The sequence below is a fragment of the Lissotriton helveticus genome, chromosome 1_2, assembly GCF_964261635.1.
Source record: "Lissotriton helveticus chromosome 1_2, aLisHel1.1, whole genome shotgun sequence".
Lineage (NCBI taxonomy): Eukaryota > Metazoa > Chordata > Amphibia > Caudata > Salamandridae > Lissotriton > Lissotriton helveticus.
In genome coordinates, this window is record NC_136058.1 from 283,577,987 (window position 1) to 283,602,978 (window position 24,992).

General features: G+C 46.7%; 1 protein-coding gene, 4 non-coding genes and 1 pseudogene across 7 annotated transcripts in view; all 6 read left to right on the plus strand.

The window, feature by feature from the left end:
• Window positions 1-24,992, plus strand: part of ARMH1 (armadillo like helical domain containing 1) — a 649,433-nt gene that overhangs the window by 615,714 nt on the left and 8,727 nt on the right. The window lies entirely within an intron of this gene.
• LOC144808134 (U7 small nuclear RNA) lies at window positions 6,735-6,789 on the plus strand. Its single transcript, XR_013606662.1, has one exon. It is a non-coding gene; the product is annotated as a U7 small nuclear RNA (small nuclear RNA).
• LOC144808166 (U7 small nuclear RNA) lies at window positions 7,532-7,586 on the plus strand. The gene has a single exon (XR_013606692.1). It is a non-coding gene; the product is annotated as a U7 small nuclear RNA (small nuclear RNA).
• LOC144808135 (U7 small nuclear RNA) lies at window positions 8,337-8,391 on the plus strand. The gene has a single exon (XR_013606663.1). It is a non-coding gene; the product is annotated as a U7 small nuclear RNA (small nuclear RNA).
• LOC144808180 (U7 small nuclear RNA) lies at window positions 10,531-10,585 on the plus strand. Its single transcript, XR_013606704.1, has one exon. It is a non-coding gene; the product is annotated as a U7 small nuclear RNA (small nuclear RNA).
• On the plus strand, window positions 11,329-11,386 carry LOC144808144 (U7 small nuclear RNA; annotated as a pseudogene).

Genomic DNA, 24,992 nt, shown 5'->3' on the forward strand with positions numbered 1-24,992 from the left:
GAGGAGAACATGGCGGGACAGAGAGAGGAAAGAAGCGATGAGGTACCGAGTCAAAGGTCCCAGGGAGGCTACACCCAGGTAACCAGGAGTGGAAGACCTGTGGTGAGACCAGCAAGGTTCCAAGATTTTGAAATGGACAATTGAACTGTAAGTGACTCTTGAACTGTTTGGAAAAAGGGGAGATATGTAGTGGCGCGCTCTAGTTTATGCACGTCACGTTGCTACGTGACGTGCGGCGGCCATTTTGAGGGACTGCGCGCGCAGCGCATTAGGGAGCGCGGCAGCCGAGGAATCGGAGCGCTGGCTCGGCGCTCTTCAGGGAACTTTGTAAGACAAATAAAATAGCTGTTAACAAGCCACACTGGGTCAGTGGTTTATTCACATAGTGCACCTTTACAACCCCTACCTCCCCCCGCGCGTGGCGCCGCCAATGTCCGTCCAGTGGTACCCATGCCCCCTTTCACCTCCACCGCCCATGCCAACCCCACGTCCCGCGCACGACGGCACTCGAAGTCAAACCCCTCCCTCCATCGCACTAACTGCACATACCTGTATATTAGGGCCTAGCTGCCGCCACCTCCCCCCCCCTCCGCGTTATCCCCGTGTCCCCCCCCCCCCCCCCCGTCACCCGCCACGGGCTCACACTCCACACCACGAGCATGCCTAAGCCCCTAACCATGGACTCAGTCGCCACCTCCGTGCCAAGTGGTGCTCACCCGCGCACCATGATACAACTGGAATCAATAATCACTCGAACAACCTGAACGGGGAAAGGTGGACCATAATTCACCTGTCACAAGCACCCTGCCCTCAGCCATGTAAAACTCGCCTAAGTGCTACTGCCCACCGCTGCCTCTAAGCACCTGTGAGAAAATGAATCCCGCCATTATAATCACTGCCGCCACTTTGTCCTGCTCAGTCGACTGTTGCCCTTTCCTCTCCGACGGATGTAGTCTAAATCCCTGCCAATCCTTCCTGCTCTCCAGTCCTTTGTCCGAACGGGCGTCACTCGCTGAGGCCGCGCCCACTGTGCCCCCTGCCTAGCTACTCCTGTCACCCCGCCCCCCCACCCCCTTCAAATCTGGCTATTGCAGAATGGCACCGATGAGAGGGAGTAATGCATACTGCAGAGGACGTACATAACAGGAGTACCAAGGGCAGGACAACGGACTAGTGATGAGAGGGAGTGATGCATAGATCTCCATGCTCACTTCGCCCAGCGCCCCCCCCCCTTTATTTGCTGCTCCCTGCCCTGCCTGGTGGAGCCGCCTCCACGCCCCTTTACACCCAATTCGCCAGCCCGTACCATCGGCGAACCTCCCTGTTCTCCTCCTACTCTTACAACTTCCTTTCCTCTGATGACCACCCTTTTTCCTTGTCACTGCCCCCTACGCCGTGTTTTACTTGACCGCCTGCGTTGGTGACCCATCCCCCACTCCCTTTGGCGCCCTTTCTGTCCCTCACCCCTTTTTTTAGCTTTTGCACCCTGCCATCCCCCAGAGCCCAAACCTAAGTAAAATTTCCCCGAGACAGCGCCTACTGACGTTCTATGCATCCAGGCTCAATTATTGTCCTATAGTCTCGGCAACGTGAAACTTTCTCTCTTGCACTCTGCTGGGCGCCCTTCATGGCCAACAAGTTCAGTAATCCACAATCCACGCTTCAGAGACGCCCGTCCGGCACCCAATCACCCTTTGTCCCCTCCCGAGCTCTCCCTCCCTCCAAACAGCGCCCCCAACCCTGGCACCCCGCAGACTGAGGCGCACCTCGCAACACCTTTCCCGCAAACCTGACCCACTCCGTGTCCTGCATGCCCACTTGAATGCCAACTGAACCACCGGGCTCGCCTCACTCTACCCCCACCTCATTGTCCTTGAGCCACCCCCCGCGTAACCCAGCCTGCACCTTGACAGACCACACTCATACTCCTTGACCACCCCTCTGCCCAGGCCTCACTGCCCCTGGCTGCGCAGTGCGCCCCTCGTTGACATCTCGTGCTCTCCGAGCCCCCTGGTCCGGGCTGCTGGGTGGGGGCAGAGCGCCGTGCTGTCCCCAGAGATGCCTTCGGAGCTATGCCTCGGCCTCGCAGGGCCAGACGGGGGATATTTCCATACATGAAGATCGCTTACTCTGGCTCAAGCATCGCTTAGTTTTACTTTAATATTTTAATGGCGTTGCTTATTACCGACCCCCGAGCAGTCGAGGGATCACTCGCTAATGAGGCCGGGCCCGGAGATATGTCTCTTTAGCAGAAAGTAATGCGGGCCTTTTATTCCACTATAAGTTCTCTTCCATTCTGAGACCCTTTTAAATCCCATTTGCCCGTTTCTAGTGATTTTCTATCACACGCATTAAATTCACATTGACTATTTGCGAATATCTCTTCTTAATTTTTATCTCCACCATACACCTTTGCCACCCGAGTGCCCGTCTGTCCCCGACTCCGCCTCATCTCCTCTGCTGCTACTAATGCTGCCTGACCACCATGCCAACTCTGCCCCATTCCGACGCGCGCAACTGTCCCGCAGGACGCAGCCTCGCCCTCCCCGTATGCGACCTCTGTCTCACCCCCTTGCCTCTAACCCAACCAGAAACCAAACCCAGACTGGCCCAGGCCTGTCTGCCACCCCCCTCCAGCCATTTACCCCGGCAACCAAGGACCCCTGGCCGCCCCCCCTGCGCCGTCCATGATCGGCTGATGCTGCGGGCAGTGACTCACATCTTTCCTTTGCCTTCTGCCATCGATATTTGCTAAACCACCCACTCCCCACCTTACTTGCAACGCACCCTCCCTGCGGGGCCCTTCCCCCCTCCTTGTTCCTCGCACGCCGTCGCCGAGCAGGACCCATGCTGATCTCTCGAGGGCGACCCCCACCACCCCTTGAGCCTCACTCGCATCCCTCCCACCCACTGCTACCCCGTGCCCTTCCCCCGCCCGTTCTCTCCTATACCCACTACAATGCAGCTCCCACCCAGCCCACCCCTACCCCCCCACCTCACCTCGCACTCTGTCGACGCCGCACCTCTTCTCCCGACAAAATTCCCCGGAGAAAGAGGGCCTTGTGCCCGGTGCCCACCTTTAAATACCCCTATCTCCCTCCCACATTCCTAACCCTAGATTTACGACTACGCTGGCCCAGCCCTATTATCTGGTGGGCCCGCTCTTTCTCCTTCCTTGTCTCCCTTCCCTTATCTCCCGCCAATCCTCTCCATTGGTGTTCGGGCTCTGCTTCCCGGGGGTGGCCTCCACTGAGACCCCCGGTCCAGCCACTATCCCCCTCCCTCTGGGGAGTGGGGGGCCGAACCAAGGGGCAAAATCGGGAGAGCTGGCATGTCTGTGAACCCTCCTAGTAGAAACATAGTAAAGTTGGACAGACTGATGAGAGCAGCTACGTTGGGCGTAAAAAAAAGCTCCTCAGACATGTGCGCGAGACGACTTCATCGTCATTCTGTCAAGGCCGACATTTTCGCCCAATCTGTCATGGCCGTGAAGTGACCTCCTTCGTAAATAAGTCGACTTCTGAGAAGTAGAATTGTATATTTATTAGTCTTGAAGTACAGAAGATAAAAGTGCATGCAGCTGATCAAACAGGTAACCAGTATAATAATAAAACATGACATTCCACAGTCTGCAGAACACCACGAACAAGATTCTATTACATAATACAATTCCAATAACCCTTAAAGAAATATGCAATCACTACACATCCCCCTTCTATATAAAACTAAAAGGAACAAATAAGAAAATAATACAAACGCACAAAATCATCAAATCTACTTGGAGCATGAATAGGACTTCCAGAACTGCTTGACTTTGTTACTCCAGCAATGCGTATCTCATCTGCGGAAGGAACATGGGTAGCTTCATCAACAGGAATTTCTGGTACCTGTGAGGAACTAAAGGAGAAGGACTGGAACAGGACTGGAACAGGACTAACACCACCCAATGTGTTCAAAACAGGAACGGGTAGTTCAGGGGAACCATTGGTCCTTACAACCTCTGAAGAACTAACCTCTGGCTTGACTGCTAACTTAGAAAACTTTGCCAAACCCTGCACATCTCCTTCCTTAAAATTTGAAAAATAATTTTAGTGAAAAGTTTAAGATTCCCAAAATCTAAAAAAAAACAAAACCTCCTTATTCTTCGCTTGCATTCGTGTAACTACACATCGTGTAACTCCAAGAAAAGGAATTTTGTGTAGAAACCAAACCTCTTTCCAAATTAAGAATCTAGTTCACTACCTGAACAAGTTACGAAACTCTACAGCAACTCTGCTTCAAATTAGTCAACTATAAGTCTACGATCACTACACTATACTACTCAGTGCAGCTGCATTATGAGACAGTTTTCATTATTCATGACAGTGAATTACGCATTCTTCCTTTGTGTGCCTTTTCCGAAGTTCCACTTTAAAAATAAAAACAAACATGTTTATCTATGCTCACATCAATACGATTTAATACATCCTTCGGTCCACAAGGATCCTGGATGACCTTAAATTTGGGATTAAGTTCAACAATTTTAACATAAATTTAAGCTTTTAATGTCATCTCTGAATAAATCTACTAGAAACTAAACACATATATCATTTACCCATGCTTTGGGTCTCAGAGAATTACTTTAAGCGGTAAGGAATGCCTACTGACATGCCTGCAATAAACTGTACGTTATAAACGAAATCTTGCAAACTTTTAGGACAACCTGGTTATTCTAGCTGAACCACCAGATACATTTCTCTAGATAGTATTATAATTAAGTATGCTGCTTCCAGCAACCAAGATAAAGAGAAATTGACAAAATTTCCCTTAAAACGGTAACTAGCTGAATCTATCCATGCCCATCATCAGAATATAGCCTTTGGAAACAACGACCTGAGAAAAGTGGTCACCGAGGTTCGACATTAGCCTCTGAAAGATTATAGGAGCTGATGTTCAATAACCTCAGGTTTTTCCACCCTAATACCGGTGTACCCTTTTGCAATGTACACTCTTTCCATAGCATGCCTTCTCTTACAACGAAACACGAGGGTTCTAAACCCTAGAATATCAACTTCTCTGCCTGTATTACTTTCGGCATTAACATCATTGGGTACTATCCACCCTCCTATTTTGTCCACAAAATGACTTTTCCAGATCTCTTGAGGCACTACCGTGAACGGTGAACCTGAATCCGCCGTCAATAGTAGTGTAATTCCACCCAAAGAAATATCACAAACAGGATTGAATGACGAGAAACTAGGGGCAACCAAATCCACTTTGTCCAACCTAAATGCCGACAAAACCCTTTTGTGTTGGCTATACAACACTTTTTCCTTAACACATTCTTGTTTTTTCTTTCGCACACTCGCGAAAAATGTCCAACCAAATCCGCACTCCCAGCACTTGGTAGAACTAGCAGGGCATTCTTCAACGAAAACAGCATGTGAATTACCACAATCAAAACAAATTAAGTTGCTACACTGCTTTTTCTCAATATTCCCAAATTTTCTCCTAAAATGGAAGTCAGTTTTCACTGCCTCCAATTTATCGGTTCCAAGATTATTATACCCTGTTACCTCTTCTACCACCTTCCCCACAGTTACCCTTGGTATCCTGTTACCTTGCAATAACGTAGCTTTGAAACAACGATTGGACAACTCTGTCTTACTAACTAAGGCAATTGTATCTTTAAGACATTTATCATCCCTAAACCACATGTTCCTGGTATGCCTTATTACCAGGTCCAGAGTTAGATCATTGTAAAATTTACATTTCCTCGTTAACTTTTTCAAAACTGAAGTAAATTCCTCCCCAGCAATACCTACAGAGGGAGAAAAATTATCATCCAAATGTAATAATACATTTTCAAAAACATCCAAATCTACTACTGTTTTTTCGTGCGTATGCCTTGCTTCAAGAATACGCAAACCCTCTGGACCAAGTGAGTATAATAACATCTGTCTCTTCTTTTCAGGAGAGAATGTACCATAGACATCCTCTAAGTTTGCAATGTAATCTAAGAAACAAGCTTTCCAATTTAAAAAGGAAACAACAGACAAAAATCCTCTAGGAGAATTGATTTGTAAACTTAATGGATTATTGTCTCTGGTCGTAATTGTTCTTGGTCCGCTCGCTGGTAGTGGCTTAATTGAATGTTTTACAGAAAATAAATACCTGAAAGAAAACTGGTTAGTTATTTGAAACAACCACTTCATGCACGATGTCTTTGTAAAACAACAAACGAAATTTAGAATAAACCACTTCGTGAATAATACCTTCATCAAAAGAAAAGGCAAAGATAATAACTTGTTAGTTCTTGTACTCGTTGCAATTTGAGATGAACCACTTTGGATGTGTTACAGAAAACAAACACCTGAAAGAAATATGCAATCACTACAGGCCGCTTGTTAGCAAAATATCTTCCCGGTTTTACGTCTTTCAACCTGATCCAGCATGGACGCCACGCCTCTCATTCCAGTGACGTCCAAAGCAAAGACGAGCGAGTCAGGGAGGTGTCTGGTTTGCCGGATCTCAAGCAGGGCGTGGCCACAGTACTAATATTTGCATATTATTTGTGCAATGCCATCGACTTCTTTTTTTTTTGTTTTTCTTTGTTATATTGTCAATATTAACTTCTGTTACAACTCTAAGATCTGTTACTTTTTCCATTTCAATAAAAAATTAATATATGTAACAGGGCCTATTAAAAATAGGTATTTATTAACCTTAAGACGTGAAATTGCTCAACTTGTGTTCAGAATATAGCTCTTTAGTATTTGTCTAGATGGTTCCTCTTAAAGAGGAGCCGCCCAATCATTGTAAATGTTAAATGTGGAAAAAGGATTATTTATCAATCTTAAACAGACGGATCGCTGATAAATTATAAGAAATTTCGTAAATTATACTGAAGCAGACCTGCTGTTGCGATAATGCTAACGTTTTACCGATTTAAGTGAGGATCAGTGGGTCTCATCAGGACCTGGAGCAAAATATAGACATAAAGTAAACCTTAATAGAATACAGAGAAATGACATCTGTTCTTTTAAATAGTTGTCCTGAACCCTCCTAGTAGAAACATAATACAGTTGGACAGACTGATGAGAGCAGCTAGTTGGGCGTAAAAAAAAGCTCCTCAGACATGTGCGCGAGACGACTTCATCGTCATTCTGTCAAGGCCGACATTTTACCCCAATCTGTCATGGCCGCTTGTTAGCAAAATATGGTCCGGTTTTACGTCTTTCAACCTGATCCAGCATGGACCTCATTCCAGTGACGTCCAAACCAATGGCGAGCCATTCTAAACCAGTGAGGGGTTTGGTTTGTCGGATCTCAAGCAGGGCGTGGCCGCAGAACTAATATTTGCATATTATTTGTGCAATGCCATCGACTTCTTTTTTTTTGTTTTTCTTTGTTATGTTGGCAATATTAACTTCTGTTACAACTCTCAGATCTGTTACTTTTTCCATTTCAATCAAAAATTAATATATGTAACAGGACCTATTAAAAATAGATATTTATGAACGCTACAAAGTGAAATTGCTCAGTTTGAGTCCAGAATATAGCTCTTTAGTATATGTCTAGAAGGTTCCTCTTAAGGAGGAGCCGCCCAATCATTGTGAATGTTAGATGTGTAAAAAGGTTTATATATCAATCTTAAACAGACGGATCGCTGATAAATTATAAGAAATTTCGTAAATTATACTGAAGCAGACCTGCTGTTGCGATAATGCTAACGTTTTTACCGATTTAAGTGAGGATCAGTGGGTCTCATCAGGACCTGGAGCAAAATATAGAGACATAAAGTAAACCTTTATAGAATACAGAGAAATGACATCAGTTCTTTTAAATAGTTGTCCTGAACCCTCCTGGTAGAAACATAATACAGTTGGACAGACTGATGAGAGCAGTTAGTTGTTGGGCGGAAAAAGAGCTCCTCGACGTGCGTGAAACGACTTTATCGTCATTCTGTCAAGGCCGACATTTTCGCCCAATCTGTCATGGCCGCTTGTTAGCAAAATATCGTCCCGGTTTTACGTCTTTCAACCTGATCCAGCATGGACGCCACGCCTCTCATTCCAGTGACGTCCAAAGCAAAGGCGAGCGAGCCAGTGAGGTGTCTGGTTTGCCGGATCTCAAGCAGGGCGTGGCCACAGTACTAATATTTGCATATTATTTGTGCAATGCCATCGACTTCTTTTTGTTGTTGTTTTTCTTTGTTATATTGTCAATATTAACTTCTGTTACAACTCTCAGATCTGTTACTTTTTCCATTTCAATAAAAAATTAATATATGTAACAGGGCCTATTAAAAATAGGTATTTATTAACCTTAAGACGTGAAATTGCTCAGCTTGTGTTCAGAATATAGCTCTTTAGTATTTGTCTAGATGGTTCCTCTTAAAGAGGAGCCGCCCAATCATTGTAAATGTTAGATGTGGAAAAAAGGATTATTTATCAATCTTAAACAGACGGATCGCTGATAAATTATAAGAAATTTCGTAAATTATACTGAAGCAGACCTGCTGTTGCGATAATGCTAACGTTTTTACCGATTTAAGTGAGGATCAGTGGGTCTCATCAGGACCTGGAGCAAAATATAGAGACATAAAGTAAACCTTAATAGAATACAGACAAATGACATCTGTTCTTTTAAATAGTTGTCCTGAACCCTCCTGGTAGAAACATAATACAGTTGGACAGACTGATGAGAGCAGCTAGTTGGGCGTAAAAAAAAGCTCCTCAGACATGTGCGCGAGACGACTTCATCGTCATTCTGTCAAGGCCGACATTTTACCCCAATCTGTCATGGCCGCTTGTTAGCAAAATATCGTCCCGGTTTTACGTCTTTCAACCTGATCCAGCATGGACCTCATTCCAGTGACTTCCAAAGCAAAGGCGAGCCATTCTAAACCAGTGAGGGGTTTGGTTTGTCGGATCTCAAGCAGGGCGTGGCCGCAGAACTAATATTTGCATATTATTTGTGCAATGCCATCGACTTCTTTTTTTTTGTTTTTCTTTGTTATGTTGGCAATATTAACTTCTGTTACAACTCTCAGATCTGTTACTTTTTCCATTTCAATCAAAAATTAATATATGTAACAGGACCTATTAAAAATAGGTATTTATGAACGCTACAATGTGAAATTGCTCAGTTTGAGTCCAGAATATAGCTCTTTAGTATTAGTTTAGAAGGTTCCTCTTAAAGAGGAGCCGCCCAATCATTGTGAATGTTAGATGAGTAAAAAGGTTTATATGTCAATCTTAAACAGACGGATCGCTGATAAATTATATTGACATATATTGTATTATATGACATTTCGTAAATATTACTGAAGCAGACCTGCTGTTGCGATAATGCTAACGTTTTTACTGATTTAAGTGAGGATCAGTGGGTCTCATCAGGACCTGGAGCAAAATATAGAGACATATAGTAAACCTTAATAGAATACAGAGAAATGACATCAGTTCTTTTAAATAGTTGTCCTGAACCCTCCTGGTAGAAACATAATACAGTTGGACAGACTGATGAGAGCAGCTAGTTGTTGGGCGGAAAAAGAGCTCCTCGACGTGCGTGAGGGGAAACATCATTTACCACGAAGGCATTACCACTACTAACATTTACCACGTGACACTTACCACGCAGGGTGCCTTCCACGCAGGGTGCCTTCCACGACGTCTTTACCACGGGCTGGGGGGGAGATGTGGTATTCCTTCGAGTCGTTCTGCGTGGGCTTGGGGGGCAGAGGGGGGCTGGGGGGGGTCTCCCCCCCCAAAAATAACAAGCGGGGGCAGAGGGGGGCTGGGGGGGGTCTCCCCCCCAAAAAATAACAAGCAGTTTACTTTAAAAAAAAAAAACGAACATAATTTTAAAAGAAAAAAGAAAGAGCCTCCCCCAAAGACGTGCCGTGTACGTCAAAAAAACAGTCCTTTTTTTATTTTGGTATACGTGTTTTGACGCTTGTTTCAATGGAGGATGGAAGTAAGGGCTCGTAGAGAAAGACGTGCAGGTAAGACGTTTCTAGGCGTAGTAAAATCCTACGTTGTAAATACCAGCGTGGTAAAGCCACTTGCGTTGTAAAATTCGCGTGGTAAAGCCATGCGTGGTAATTGAAATCGTGGTATAATCATATATTCGTGCGTGAGACGACTTTATCGTCATTCTGTCAAGGCCGACATTTTACCCCAATCTGTCATGGCCGCTTGTTAGCAAAATATCGTCCCGGTTTTACGTCTTTCAACCTGATCCAGCATGGACGCCACGCCTCTCATTCCAGTGACGTCCAAAGCAAAGGCGAGCGAGCCAGTGAGGTGTCTGGTTTGCCGGATCTCAAGCAGGGCGTGGCCACAGTACTAATATTTGCATATTATTTGTGCAATGCCATCGACTTCTTTTTGTTGTTGTTTTTCTTTGTTATGTTGGCAATATTAACTTCTGTTACAACTCTCAGATCTGTTACTTTTTCCATTTCAATCAAAAATTAATATATGTAACAGGACCTATTAAAAATAGGTATTTATGAACGCTACAATGTGAAATTGCTCAGTTTGAGTCCAGAATATAGCTCTTTAGTATTTGTCTAGAAGGTTCCTCTTAAAGAGCCGCCCAATCATTGTGAATGTTAGATGTGTAAAAAGGTTTATATATCAATCTTATACAGACGGATCGCTGATAAATTATATGAAATTTCGTAAATTATACTGAAGCAAACCTGCTGTTGCGATAATGCTAACGTTTTTACCGATTTAAGTGAGGATCAGTGGGTCTCATCAGGACCTGGAGCAAAATATAGAGACATAAAGTAAACCTTAATAGAATACAGACAAATGACATCTGTTCTTTTAAATAGTTGTCCTGAACCCTCCTAGTAGAAACATAATACAGTTGGACAGACTGATGAGAGCAGCTAGTTGGGCGTAAAAAAAAGCTCCTCAGACATGTGCGCGAGACGACTTCATCGTCATTCTGTCAAGGCCGACATTTTACCCCAATCTGTCATGGCCGCTTGTTAGCAAAATATGGTCCCGGTTTTACGTCTTTCAACCTGATCCAGCATGGACCTCATTCCAGTGACTTCCAAAGCAAAGGCGAGCCATTCTAAACCAGTGAGGGGTTTGGTTTGTCGGATCTCAAGCAGGGCGTGGCCGCAGAACTAATATTTGCATATTATTTGTGCAATGCCATCGACTTCTTTTTTTTTGTTTTTCTTTGTTATGTTGGCAATATTAACTTCTGTTACAACTCTCAGATCTGTTACTTTTTCCATTTCAATCAAAAATTAATATATGTAACAGGACCTATTAAAAATAGGTATTTATGAACGCTACAATGTGAAAATGCTCAGTTTGAGTCCAGAATATAGCTCTTTAGTATTTGTCTAGAAGGTTCCTCTTAAAGAGGAGCTGCCCAATCATTGTGAATGTTAGATGTGTAAAAAGGTTTATATATCAATCTTAAACAGACGGATCGCTGATAAATTATATGAAATTTCGTAAATTATACTAAAGCAGACCTGCTGTTGCGATAATGCTAACGTTTTTACCGATTTAAGTGAGGATCAGTGGGTCTCATCAGGACCTGGAGCAAAATGAAAAATTTCCTAGCTTACGTAACGGAAAGTTTCGATTCTATTAAGGACTAGGAGGCGAGGATTATGCAGTCCTTTCTTCTCTTTATTAAAATCAGCAATTCAAAGAAAAAACAATCAACACAAACTTCTTAAACCACAACTCCCATGAGCACATGGGGCATAGTGTCCATAGTAACTGTCATCCAATCATGGAGCCGTCCGCCGTAATATTAGCCATGACGTCCTATCCTCTTCCTCTTCTTCTCTGTGAGGAAGAACTCCAGGAAAAAACCTTCAATCCTTCTGGTCGTGTCCTAAATCAAACAAGAACAACGTTATCCAGCTCTTCTTACAAGAGGGAAGGCAAGAAGGCAGTATACAGTCTATACAATAATCGGTATAACATGAGCTTTAGAACAGTCCAAGAGGAAAACATGTATACAAGCAATGACCTGGCACAATTCAATTCAGTGCATCCACAAACACATTGTAGAATCGTAAAATCAATACTTACTGAAATACGTAGGTATATGGGTGGGGAGAGACCACCAGTCTCGGGAGGGATAATCCTCGCCTCCTAGTCCTTAATAGAATCGAAACTTTCCGTTACGTAAGCTAGGAAATTTTTCATTCTATGTCAGGACGGAGGCGAGGATTATGCAGTTTCAAAGCTTATCCACCACCAGTTCTGCCGCGCCATAGATAGGCTTGAAGTAAAACTTTTTAAACGTGGACTCCGAGGACCAATCAGCTGCTGCCATGATGTCCTCTAACCTACCGCCCAGCTGAATGGCCTTAGAAGCCATTGCTCCTCTCGTGGAATGAGCACCGAATCTAGTCACATCTATCCCCGCTTCGGTCATGATCCAGCGGACCCACCTAGCGATGGACGGAGCAGAAACCGCCTTAAAGGGCTTCAGCAGTGCAATGAGAAGCTGTCGCTCCCCAGGAGGACGACATTCCTCTGTCATATCCTCGTAGGCCTTGAGGCAACGCACCACACACAACTTTGGTTGATCCGGGAATGCCGGGTACGACACTGATCTAATACTGGTCTTGGTCCGTCTAGCGACCGTGAAAGTCACTCCCTCCGGAGTGAACGTACGTGCCGTGACGTCCAAAGCTCTGACATCTGAGACACGCTTGCACGACACTAGACAAAGCAAAATAGCAAGCTTAGCAGACAACTCCTTCCTACTCAGATACTGGTTATCACGCCATGAGCAGAGGAACCGGAGAATGATGTTGACATCCCAGAGGTTGCAATATCTGGGTTCTGGGGGTTTGGATAGCCTGACACCTTTCATGAGCTTGCAAACCCAAGGGTGTTCCCCCGCCGGTTTACCGTCGATGAGGGAATGTCCCGCTGAAATGGCGGATCTGAAAGAGTTGACTGAGCGATATGCTAAACCCGATTGGGCCAGTTCGGCCAGAAAGTTCAAGATGAGTGTAACGTCGGCCCCCACGGGATCGGCGTGTCTTCCCAGACACCAACGACGCCATCGCTGCCAAGCCGATCGGTACCTCTTGACGGTACCTGGGGCCCAGGCGTTGCAAATGAGCTCCTTAGCGCCCGCCGAAAGGCGTCCGTCCTGCCAGCGTCCCCTGAAATCCTCCAAGCCATGAGGTGTAAGGTTTCCTGCAGCACCATCGGATGCCCCTCTCCCAGGGGCCCCGACAGTAGCGACGGGAACAAGGGCAGCCGAATCGGACGATCCCACGAGAGCTCGAGCAGAGGGGGAAACCAGGCCTGAGCCCGCCAGAAGGGGGTCACTAGGACCAGCGAAGCCCGCTGACGGCGAGCTTGCGCCGCTACTCGCGGAATCATGAGAAACGGAGGGAAGGCATAAGCCTGTTCCAGCGACCAATCTTGTAAGAATGCATCGACCGCCAGCGCTTCCGGGTCCGGTCTCCAACTCACAAACCTCGGAAGTTGGCGGTTGAGCCGGGAAGCAAACAGATCCACTGAGAACGGTCCCCAAACATCCGTCAAAGCCTGGAAGACCGCAGGGTGCAGCCGCCAGTCGCTGAAATCCAGGAAGTTCCTGGAATGCCAGTCCGCGATCGAGTTCTGCGTGCCCGGGAGATACTCCGCCGACACCGAAATTCGCTTCTCCAGGCAATAGTGCCAGAAGTCCTTTGCCAAGTTCGCCAGTGCCTTGGACCGAGGCCCGCCCAGGCGATTGATGTATTGCACCGCCGATACGTTGTCCATTCGTAGCAGGATGCAACACGAAACCTGGTTCTGTGTCAAGGACTTCACCGCGAAAGAGCCCGCCAGTAGCTCCAGGCAGTTGATGTGGAGCTGTAGCTCCGTCTCCGACCAACGGCCCCCCATCGTGATATCGCCGCACCGGGCTCCCCAACCCGCTCTGCTGGCATCTGATTCGATAATCAGATCCGGGCTTGAGCCGAAGATCGCTCTCCCGTTCCACGCACTCATGTGCTCTATCCACCATCGCAACTCCGTCCTCGTCTCCTCCGTAAGGGAGATGATTTCGGAGTAAGTTAGACCTTTCCGAAGGTGTTGCGCCTTCAGACGTTGAAGGGCCCGGTAGTGTAACGGACCCGGAAAGATCGCCTGAATCGAGGATGAGAGAAGACCCACGATTCGCGCCAGCTGACGAAGGGAGATTCTGTCTCTCCGCAGTGTGTGGGAGAGTTCCTTGCGAATCTTGTTCACCTTCTGCTGCGGGAGACTGAGGCAGGCCGCCTCCGAATCTATAAGGAATCCCAGAAAGGTCATCTGTCTCCCCGGAAGGAGCTCCGACTTCTGAGCATTCACTACAAACCCCAGATCCTGGAGCAGGGCAATAGTCATGGTCAAGTTGGAACGAAGACGGTCCTGCGACTGATCCATAATCAGGATGTCGTCGAGGTAGATGATCATCCGAACACCCCTCTCGCGTAGCGTTTCCACCACTGGCCGTAGGAGCTTCGTAAAGCACCATGGGGCCGACGAGAGGCCAAAGGGGAGAGCTTGGAACTCGAAGACCTCCCCGTTCCATAGGAACTGCAAGAAGCGCCTGTGAGGGGGAAAGATCGGTACCGTGAGGTACGCATCCTTCAGGTCCAGACGAACCATCCAATCCCCTTGCAGGAGAATATCGCGTAGGAGATGGATTCCCTCCATCTTGAAATGGCGGTACACCAGCCATTCGTTGAACTCCCGTAAGTTGATCACCGGTCGGAATCCCTTGTCCTTCTTCTGGACTAGGAAAATATTGCTCAAGAACCCCGCAGGGTGAAGGTGTGTTCTGCGAATCGCACCTTTCCTGAGGAGGTCTGAAACCTCGCGTTCGATCAGAAGACTGTCTTCTGCCGAAAAAACCAATGGACGAGGGCGAACCCTCTGACGAGGGGTGCCGTAAAACTCTATCCGGAAGCCCCTGACCGTCTGTAACACCCAAGGGTCTGATGAGATTTTGCACCAGTTGGGGAGGTGATCCCTTAACCTCCCTCCCAGCACGGATGGGGAAAAAAGGGTAACACTCACCGGATGGACCTCCCGGCGCATTGGCACCGCCGTGGTAGCCTCTGCCGCGCCCTTTGCCGGCGCCTCGGCTAGGGTAGAAGTTCCCCTGACGGCCGTCGTTCCAGCCGTTATTCCGGCGCTGCTGGTTTTTGTTGTTAGGGCCTTGCTGCTGTTGTTGGCGGCCGGAGGAGCGACCCCGTCCTCTTCCGGCCCCTGCAAAAACCCGACCCGGAAAAATTTTCTTGATGGACGATTGTGCTCTGTCCAGGGCAGAGAAGGTTGTGACAAATTTATTTAACTCCTTAATAAAAGGTTCTCCAAAAAGTTTGCCTTGTGCGATAGGCCCCGCCTCCGAGGTGGCCAGATCTCCAAGTTTAGGATCAATTTTAATGAGGAGAGACCTCCTCCGCTCTGCCGCCAACGCGCAGTTTGCGTTACCTAGAAAGCATAGGGCCCTCTGCGCCCAACCTGCCACGACCTCCGTGGACATTGCCGTCCCTGACTCCTTCGCCCTCTCGGCTAGCTGGATAATCTGTGTCACAGGACCGACGACGTCCAGGAGTTTGTCCTGACAGCTGCGCCAGGAGCGGTCTATGCCCCTCCTAGGGTCCTTCATAAACTTTGCGAAGAACGCGTAGAGCTTGTCGTCGATGTCAGGAGTGGCCGCCACTCTGCCTTCCAGCTTTGGGCGTGGGCATTCACCCCGCATGCGGGTTCTAACCTCCTTCTCTAGAGGCTGGCGCACTTTACCAGCCACGTACGCTGCAACTTTGGGATCCGGGGTCCACTCCGAAGATCTTGGGTGGTAGATCTTTGTCGGGTCAAACATATCTGGGATCTTAACATCGCCTTCGCCCGTCCCCGAGGAATGAGGTGCCGGTCGCCAAGGGCGCCCCGAGTACCCATCCTCATCGTCCGAGGAGGCATCATCATCATCAGTAACGCCCTCTCCCTCCAAGGGGAAACCATACTCCTGGTCCGAGTCCGGGGCGACCTCGTCGCCATCCTCTCCGGGGTAGAATCCCTCCCGGCAGGGTAAAGTCCTCAGCGTACGCGCACTTTTACGAAAGGAGTCTCTCAAGCGATCAAACTCCTCCAAGTGCCCCGCGTGACGCTTCGCAGACCGCTTACCCCCACCCTGCGCGCCTTTGGGTTCGCGATCCGCAGGCCCCGCGCCACCGAACACCCCGGGGATACTCTGGGTAAGGGCATCCACTCGCTCCCTCAAAGGTGCCAGTACCGTGTCAAGTGCCTGCGAGAAAACGCGACTCACCTCAGGTGGCAAGAGTGAGGTGCCAGTCACTTCCACCGCCTCCTGAGAAAGGGGGTCAATTTGAGCCGAAGACTGCATGCTAGATGCGAGGGCGTGAGCACAAAACACCTTGTAAAAATCCCCAAAGGTAGCCCCCTCGCCAGTGCTCGTTCAGTGCTGCTGACTGAAAATTTAAGGGTGCGGTGACCTGAAACCGCCACTAGATGGCGCTGTGCGCAGTGCACAAATCCACCGATACCGGCGTCGGGCGAGGGTTGGTGAGTCAGTGAAAGCTCTGACTCAGCGCGCCGTCGCAGGGAGCAGAGCACCGCGAGCGCAGCCTGACTCCCAGCGGTGGCGCCCCACGGAGCAAGGGAAAGCGGGGCCGCTCGCCACAAAGCCCGCGTTCAACCGGCAGGGACGGCGCAAGCAGAGCCTGACGCGCGTCGAGCTGCCGAGCCTGAAAAAATGCCTAATAAGCGAGAAAAGCGCACCACAAGCAAGCGCTATCGCACAGGCAACTATATATTAAACAAAAGTCACAACAAACACAATGCGTCAGGAAGGATAAAGAAGTTGACTTAACTGACGAGCAGAGAAGAAAGAGGAAGAGGATAGGACGTCATGGCTAATATTACGGCGGACGGCTCCATGATTGGATGACAGTTACTATGGACACTATGCCCCATGTGCTCATGGGAGTTGTGGTTTAAGAAGTTTGTGTTGATTGTTTTTTCTTTGAATTGCTGATTTTAATAAAGAGAAGAAAGGACTGCATAATCCTCGCCTCCGTCCTGACATAGAATATAGAGACATAAAGTAAACCTTAATAGAATACAGAGAAATGACATCAGTTCTTTTAAATAGTTGTCCTGAACCCTCCTGGTAGAAACATAATACAGTTGGACAGACTGATGAGAGCAGCTAGTTGGGCGTTTAAAAAGCTCCTCAGACATGTGCGCGAGACGACTTCATCGTCATTCTGTCAAGGCCGACATTTTCGCCCAATCTGTCATGGCCGCTTGTTAGCAAAATATCGTCCCGGTTTTACGTCTTTCAACCTGATCCAGCATGGACGCCACGCCTCTCATTCCAGTGACGTCCAAAGCAAAGGCGAGCGAGCCAGTGAGGTGTCTGGTTTGCCGGATCTCAAGCAGGGCGTGGCCACAGTACTAATATTTGCATATTATTTGTGCAATGCCATCGACTTCTTTTTGTTGTTGTTTTTCTTTGTTATATTGTCAATATTAACTTCTGTTACAACTCTCAGATCTGTTACTTTTTCCATTTCAATAAAAAATTAATATATGTAACAGGGCCTATTAAAAATAGGTATTTATTAACCTTAAGACGTGAAATTGCTCAGCTTGTGTTCAGAATATAGCTCTTTAGTATTTGTCTAGATGGTTCCTCTTAAAGAGCCGCCCAATCATTGTAAATGTTAGATGTGGAAAAAGGATTATTTATCAATCTTAAACAGACGGATCGCTGATAAATTATAAGAAATTTCGTAAATTATACTGAAGCAGACCTGCTGTTGCGATAATGCTAACGTTTTTACCGATTTAAGTGAGGATCAGTGGGTCTAATCAGGACCTGGAGCAAAATATAGAGACATAAAGTAAACCTTAATACAATACAGACAAATGACATCTGTTCTTTTAAATAGTTGTCCTGAACCCTCCTGGTAGAAACATAATACAGTTGGACAGACTGATGAGAGCAGCTAGTTGGGCGTAAAAAAAAGCTCCTCAGACATGTGCGCGAGACGACTTCATCGTCATTCTGTCAAGGCCGACATTTTACCCCAATCTGTCATGGCCGCTTGTTAGCAAAATATCGTCCCGGTTTTACGTCTTTCAACCTGATCCAGCATGGACCTCATTCCAGTGACTTCCAAAGCAAAGGCGAGCCATTCTAAACCAGTGAGGGGTTTGGTTTGTCGGATCTCAAGCAGGGCGTGGCCGCAGTACTAATATTTGCATATTATTTGTGCAATGCCATCGACTTCTTTTTGTTGTTGTTTTTCTTTGTTATGTTGGCAATATTAACTTCTGTTACAACTCTCAGATCTGTTACTTTTTCCATTTCAATCAAAAATTAATATATGTAACAGGACCTATTAAAAATAGGTATTTATGAACGCTACAATGTGAAATTGCTCAGTTTGAGTCCAGAATATAGCTCTTTAGTATTTGTCTAGAAGGTTCCTCTGAAAGAGCCGCCCAATCATTGTGAATGTTAGATGTGTAAAAAGGTTTATATATCAATCTTATACAGACGGATCGCTGATAAATTATATGAAATTTCGTAAATTATACTGAAGCAGACCTGCTGTTGCGATAATGCTAACGTTTTTACCGATTTAAGTGAGGATCAGTGGGTCTCATCAGGACCTGGAGCAAAATATAGAGTCATAAAGTAAACCTTTATAGAAAACAGAGTTATGACATCAGTTCTTTTAAATAGTTGTCCTGAACCCTCCTGGTAGAAACATAATACAGTTGGACAGACTGATGAGAGCAGCTTGTTGGGCGTAAAAAAAGCTCCTCAGACATGTGCGCGAGACGACTTCATCGTCATTCTGTCAAGGCCGACATTTTCGCCCAATCTGTCATGGCCGCTTGTTAGCAAAATATCGTCCCGGTTTTACGTCTTTCAACCTGATCCAGCATGGACGCCACGCCTCTCATTCCAGTGACGTCCAAAGCAAAGGCGAGCGAGCCAGTGAGGTGTCTGGTTTGCCGGATCTCAAGCAGGGCGTGGCCACAGTACTAATATTTGCATATTATTTGTGCAATGCCATCGACTTCTTTTTGTTGTTGTTTTTCTTTGTTATATTGTCAATATTAACTTTTGTTAATACCCTCAGATCTGTTACTCTTTCCATTTCAATCAAAAATTAATATATGTAACAGGGCCTGTTAAAAATATGTATTTATTAGCCCTACCACGTGAAATTGCGCATTTTGCTTTCAGAATATAGATTTTCCTAGTTATTATGACGGAAAGTCTTTTAATTTTATTAAATACACGGAGGGGAGTATTATGCATTCTAATCTTGCATTCAATGCAATAGCAGCCAAATAAGTGATAAAACTACTGTTCACAGAGGGCCAGGAGCCATGGAAACGAGGAAAAACAAACATTAGGACATTAGCCAATCAGCACCATGTAAACAGATCTTGAACAACTGGAGAAGTCCATGATGGTGAGGCACGAAGTCGTTGGAGAGAAGACCTCCTATGATGAAGCAGGTGGCAAGGTCGGATTCGCTGTAGGGAGGGAGAACACTGGGGCATATTATCAAGGGATTTATCTCCGCTTTTTTGGCTTTAAAAGCCAAGAAAGCAGAGATACAATTATCTCCCTATCAGCAACAGGGTGCTAACACGCAAATTCGCATGTTAGCACCCTTTTACTCTACGCTTCCCCTTGCATCTCTAATGAGATGCAAAGGGGGCTTTCCAGAGAAAAATAATAGGAGAAATGTTGTTAAGCGACATTTCTCCTATTATCAAGGATTTCGCTAACCCTGTTAGTGATAAAAAAAAGCAGCGCTAACCGCGGTTAGCGCTGCTTTTTTTACACCTGGGGCCTCATTTATGAGAAGTGACGCATCGCTGCGTGAAAGCAGCGATGCGTCACTTCTCAGTTCGCCCTCCTTGCGACAGGATTGATGCGTCATATTTACTGTATGACGCATCATGTCGCAAGGAGTTACAGATACGTCAGTGTTTCTGACGTATCTGTATGGAGCAAAAGTGACGCATTGCTGGAGTGTGTCACAAAAGTGACGCATCTCCAGCAATGTGTCCTTTCACATGGGGCAAGCCCCATGTGAAAGGGCTTGCGTCAGTCTTACGCCTGCTGTGAGGCAGACGTAAGATTTTGACGCATTTGAGTCCTAGAAGTGGCGCAGTGAAATCTGATAGATTTCACTGCGTCACTTCTACGACCCTTTCTTGCGTGGGAACACCCCCCCTGCATACATTATACCTGGCGCAGGTATAATGTTGCGCAGGGGTTTACAAAGTGACGCATCTACCTAGATGCATCACTTTGTAAATATGGCGCAACAAGGGACATTTTTTACACTGCTGGTGCGTCACAAAAAGTGACGCACCAGTGGTGCAAAAGTGACGCAAGGGCTCATAAATGAGCCCCCTGGTATTTTCCTGACTTAGCCATGATATCCTATGGAAGGTGGATATCATGGCTAGGTTTGTGAGCCCCTATTATCAAGCTAACGCCAAACTATGAGAGATTATCGTTGGTTTTCCAGCGATAATCTCTCATTTGGCAGTTAGCGCGAGGATTTTTATCACTTCTAAGATAATCCTTACTAATAGCAAGTTATCTCTGCGATAATTTCCGGCGATGCTTAGCGATAAAAAAATCGTTGCTAAGCCTCGTTAGCGATAAATATCGCTAATCATTGGTAATATGCCCCACTGATTGGTAGTGTAGCGGCGGGATAATACTCGCCTCCGTGTCTTTAATAAAATTAAGACTTTCCGTCATAATATCTAGGAAAATCTACATTTTATGGCAAGACCGGAGGCTCCTATTATGCTTGTTTAAAGCATATTAATGACATCAGAAGCAACAGAATGACCAGGGGGCAGATTTATGTCGGACTTGTGCCACGTTTACACCGCCGTTGCGTCACGCAACGGCGGTGTAAATGCGGCGCATCCCTGTGACCCATTTACAACGTGACGCATCTAGGCAGATGCGTCACGTTGTAAAGCCCTGTGCCACATGTGGGCGTTCCGGCGCTGGGTGGGCGTTCCGGGGGGAGGTGTGCCTCGTAAAAGAACCTGCGTGAAATCTACAAGATTTCACGCAGGCACTTTTAGGCAAATGCTGCGTCAAAACCCTGCGCCTGCTTGAAGCAGGCGTGAGGCTTGACGCAGCATTGGACAGATAGGGCCTCCCAGAGCATTGCTGGAGCTGCGTCGCGCTTGCGACGCAACTCCAGCAATGCGCCGCCTTTACGGCACAGATGCGTCACGCATCTCTGCCGTTTTTGCCCCATGGTGCGCCGCATTGTAAATGCGGCGCACCATGGGTGGCGGAGCTGCGGCGCACAATAACTGGCGCATCCCTGGGGATGCGCCAGTTATTGTAAATCTGCCCCCAGGTTTACAGTACAACATGCGAAAAACACTGTCGTTGGACCAATCTGCTGATCTCAGGATGTCTTACAGACGGGAGCCGGACCAAAAGGCCTTAGAGGCCATGGCTCCCCTGGCCGAATGCGCTCCGAAAACAGAGACGTCAATACCGGCAAGAGACATGACCCAACGGACCCACCGGGCGAGGGTAGGGGAAGAGACAGGAAGATGGGGTTTGCAAAAGGAAATAAGAAGTTGGGAACAAGAGGACGTTCTGAGATCAGCTGTTTTTTGCTCATATACTTTCAAACACTGTCCCACACAAAGCTGTGGTTGGTCAGGAAAATAAGGATAAAACACAGAATCCAAATTAGTCTTAGGGGCATATTATCAAGGACAGGCGATACATTATCGCTGCTTTTATCGGCAGGAAACTGCCGATAAAGCGGCGATAATGGCCTTGATAATATGCTCTATGAATTCCAATCGAAGCCCATGTTAGATGTGAAGACATCTAACATGGACTTCTATAGGAATTCATAGAGCATATTATCAAGCACATTATCACCGCTTTATCGGCAGTTTCCTGCCGATAAAAGCGGCGATAATGTATCGCCTGTCCTTGATAATATGCCCCTTAGTTCTTCTGCGATTCTGGAACAAAACACCTGTAGGAGAGAATTGTCTAGAAGAAACATCTAAAGCTCTAACATCAGAAACTCTTTTAATCGAGATCAAACAAAGTAACGTGGTTAATTTTGCAGATAACATTTTGAGAGATAAGGCAGAGTTAGCAGGCCAATCCATGAACAGTTTAAGGACTACAGAAACATCCCATAAAAAGGTATACTTAGACAAAGGAGGTTTAGCACATCAAACTCCCTTGAGGAGGCGACAGATCAGGGGATGAGCGCCAACTGGCTTGCCATCGATCTGAACATGGTTGAGAGAAATTGCAGAGCGGTATAGGTTAACGGTACGATAGGCCTTACCGGCACTGGCCTCGGAAGCCAGAAAATTGATAATGAAATTTAGAGGGGCTGAAAGCGGATCGATATCCCTCGCCAAACACCAGCTTGCCCAAAGAGACCAAGCAGATTTGTATGCTTTGGAAGTTCCCGGGGCCCAGGCCTGGTTGATGAAGAGAGTAGCCTCTTGCGAAAGAAGGACGTTAGAAGAGGGAGGCCGGAAACTTTCCAGGCCGACAGGGTCAAGGAGTTGTCCAGAATAAGACTGTGACGAAGGCCCTGGGGATTGAGGAGAAGGTCGTCGAAAGATGGAAGGAGAACAGGAAAGTCTATTGCCATTTCCAACAAGGAGGGGAACCAAATCTGAGCTTGCCAAAAGGGAGCAACTAGCACCAGAGAAGTGGACTGGCGACGAACTTGAGACAGAACTCTGTTGATCATAAGAAAGGGAGGAAAAGCATAATTGAGGTGATGAGACCAATCCTGAAGGAAAGCATCCGTAGCTAAAGCCAGAAGGTCTGGCCGCCAGCTGAAGAACTGGGGCAATTGACAGTTGAGGCGGGAAGCAAAAAGATCTATAGAAAAGTGACCCCATTTGTGAGAAAGAGACAGGAAAACGGAGGGACAAAGGGGCATATTATCAAGGGATTTATCTCCGCTTTTTTGGCTTTAAAAGCCAAGAAAGCGGAGATAAAATTATCTCCCTATCAGCAACAGGTTGCTAACACGCAAATTCGCATGTTAGCACCCTCTTTCTCTACACTTCCCCTTGCATCTCTAATGAGATGCAAAGGGGGCGTTCCAGAGAAAAATAATAGGAGAAATGTTGTTAAGCGACATTTCTCCTATTATCAAGGATTTCGCTAAGCAGCGCAAACCGCGGTTAGCGCTGCTTTTTTTAACACCTGGGGGCATATTACCAAGCAATAGCGATAATTATCGCTATTGCTTGGTTAGAGACAAAAATTTACTGCTGAGCTGCGGCGATTTTTATCGCAAATAAACCTTGGTATTACCAAGGTTTATCGCAAATGCGATAAAAATCGGCCGCAATGCACTGAAAAGTCAGCGATATTCATGCATTATCGAGCTAATGCTCTTAGCCATGTTATCCACCTCCCATTGGATAACATGGCTAAGAACTACTCAGGGCAGGTGTTAGCTTTTGGAGATATTCTCGCTTAGCGCGAATATCTCCATAAGTTGGTAATAGGAGATAGCGATGTTAGCGACTGTTTCCAGTCGCTAACATCTTGGCACGCCCACTTTGCATGTCATTAGTGATAAATATCACTGACATGCAAAGTGGGGCCCAAGATGGTCGCTATCTCCTACTAGCTGTCGCTAACTGGTGTGAGCGACAGCTAGGTAATAGGGAGATAATTTTATCTCTGCTTTCTTGGCTTTTAAAGCCAAAAAAGCGGAGATAAACCCCCTTGATAATATGCCCCCTGGTATTTTCCTGACTTAGCCATGATATCCTATGAAAGGTGGATATCATGGCTAAGTTTGTGAGCCCCTATCATCAAGCTAATGCCAAACTTCGAGAGATTATCGTTGGTTTTCCAGCGATAATCTTTCATTTGGCAGTTAGCGCGAGTATTTTTATCACTTCTGAGATAAACCTTGCTAATAGCAAGATATCTCTGCGATAATTTCCGGCGATACTTAGCGTTAAAAAATTCGTTGCTAAGCATCGTTAGCGATAAATATCGCTTATCGTTGGTAATATGCCCCCAAGCTTCCAATCGCTGGAATCGTGGAGAAACCTTAAGTGCCAATCCGCCACGGAATTGAGATTTCCGGGTAGGTATTCCGCTGTTAAGGAGAAATGATGTGCTAGGCAGAATTCCCACAGACTTTTCGCTAAATCCGCTAGAGGCTTGGACTTGGTCCCGCCAAGATGGTTGATATAGCGAACCACAGAAACATTGTCCATGCGAAGGAGGATGGAACACTGGATTCTGTCTTTGGAAAGGCTTTGGATCGCAAAGGAACCTGCAAGCATCTCTAAACAGTTGATGTGCAACCTGGACTCCTCTGACGACCATGTACCTCCAGTCGAGATTGGTCCACAGCGGGTGCCCCAAACCGACAGGCTTGCATCGGATTCTAATACAAGATCTGGGGCAGTGGCAAATATAGTGCGCCCGTTCCACGCATCTAAATGGTCTATCCACCATTGAAGCTCGGTGCGGGACTCGGGGTCTAGGGCGACGAGATCTGCGTAGGCAAGGCCTTGGCGAAGATGCCTGTTTTTTAGGCGCTGAAGAGCGCGGTAGTGGAGAGGACCTGGAAATATGGCCTGAATGGAGGAGGAGAGAAGACCGACGATCCTGGCCCGGGACCTGAGGGACAGGAGGGACGATTGAAGGACTGAAGCAATCTCCGCTTTGATTCTGGAAACTTTGGAGAGGGGCAGACGGAGGGAAGCGGCCACCGAGTCCACAAGGAAACCCAGGAACTCCGGGCCCAATTCACAGAATGAACTTAATACTCAATCCTAAACTTACTACTATTTTGGTATTCACAGAATGCACTTACTACTTTTGGTATTTACAGAAGTTAGGATTTTGTCTTAAGTCTGTGTTAAGTCTGTCTTAAGACAAACTTAAGACAAAATCCTAACTCT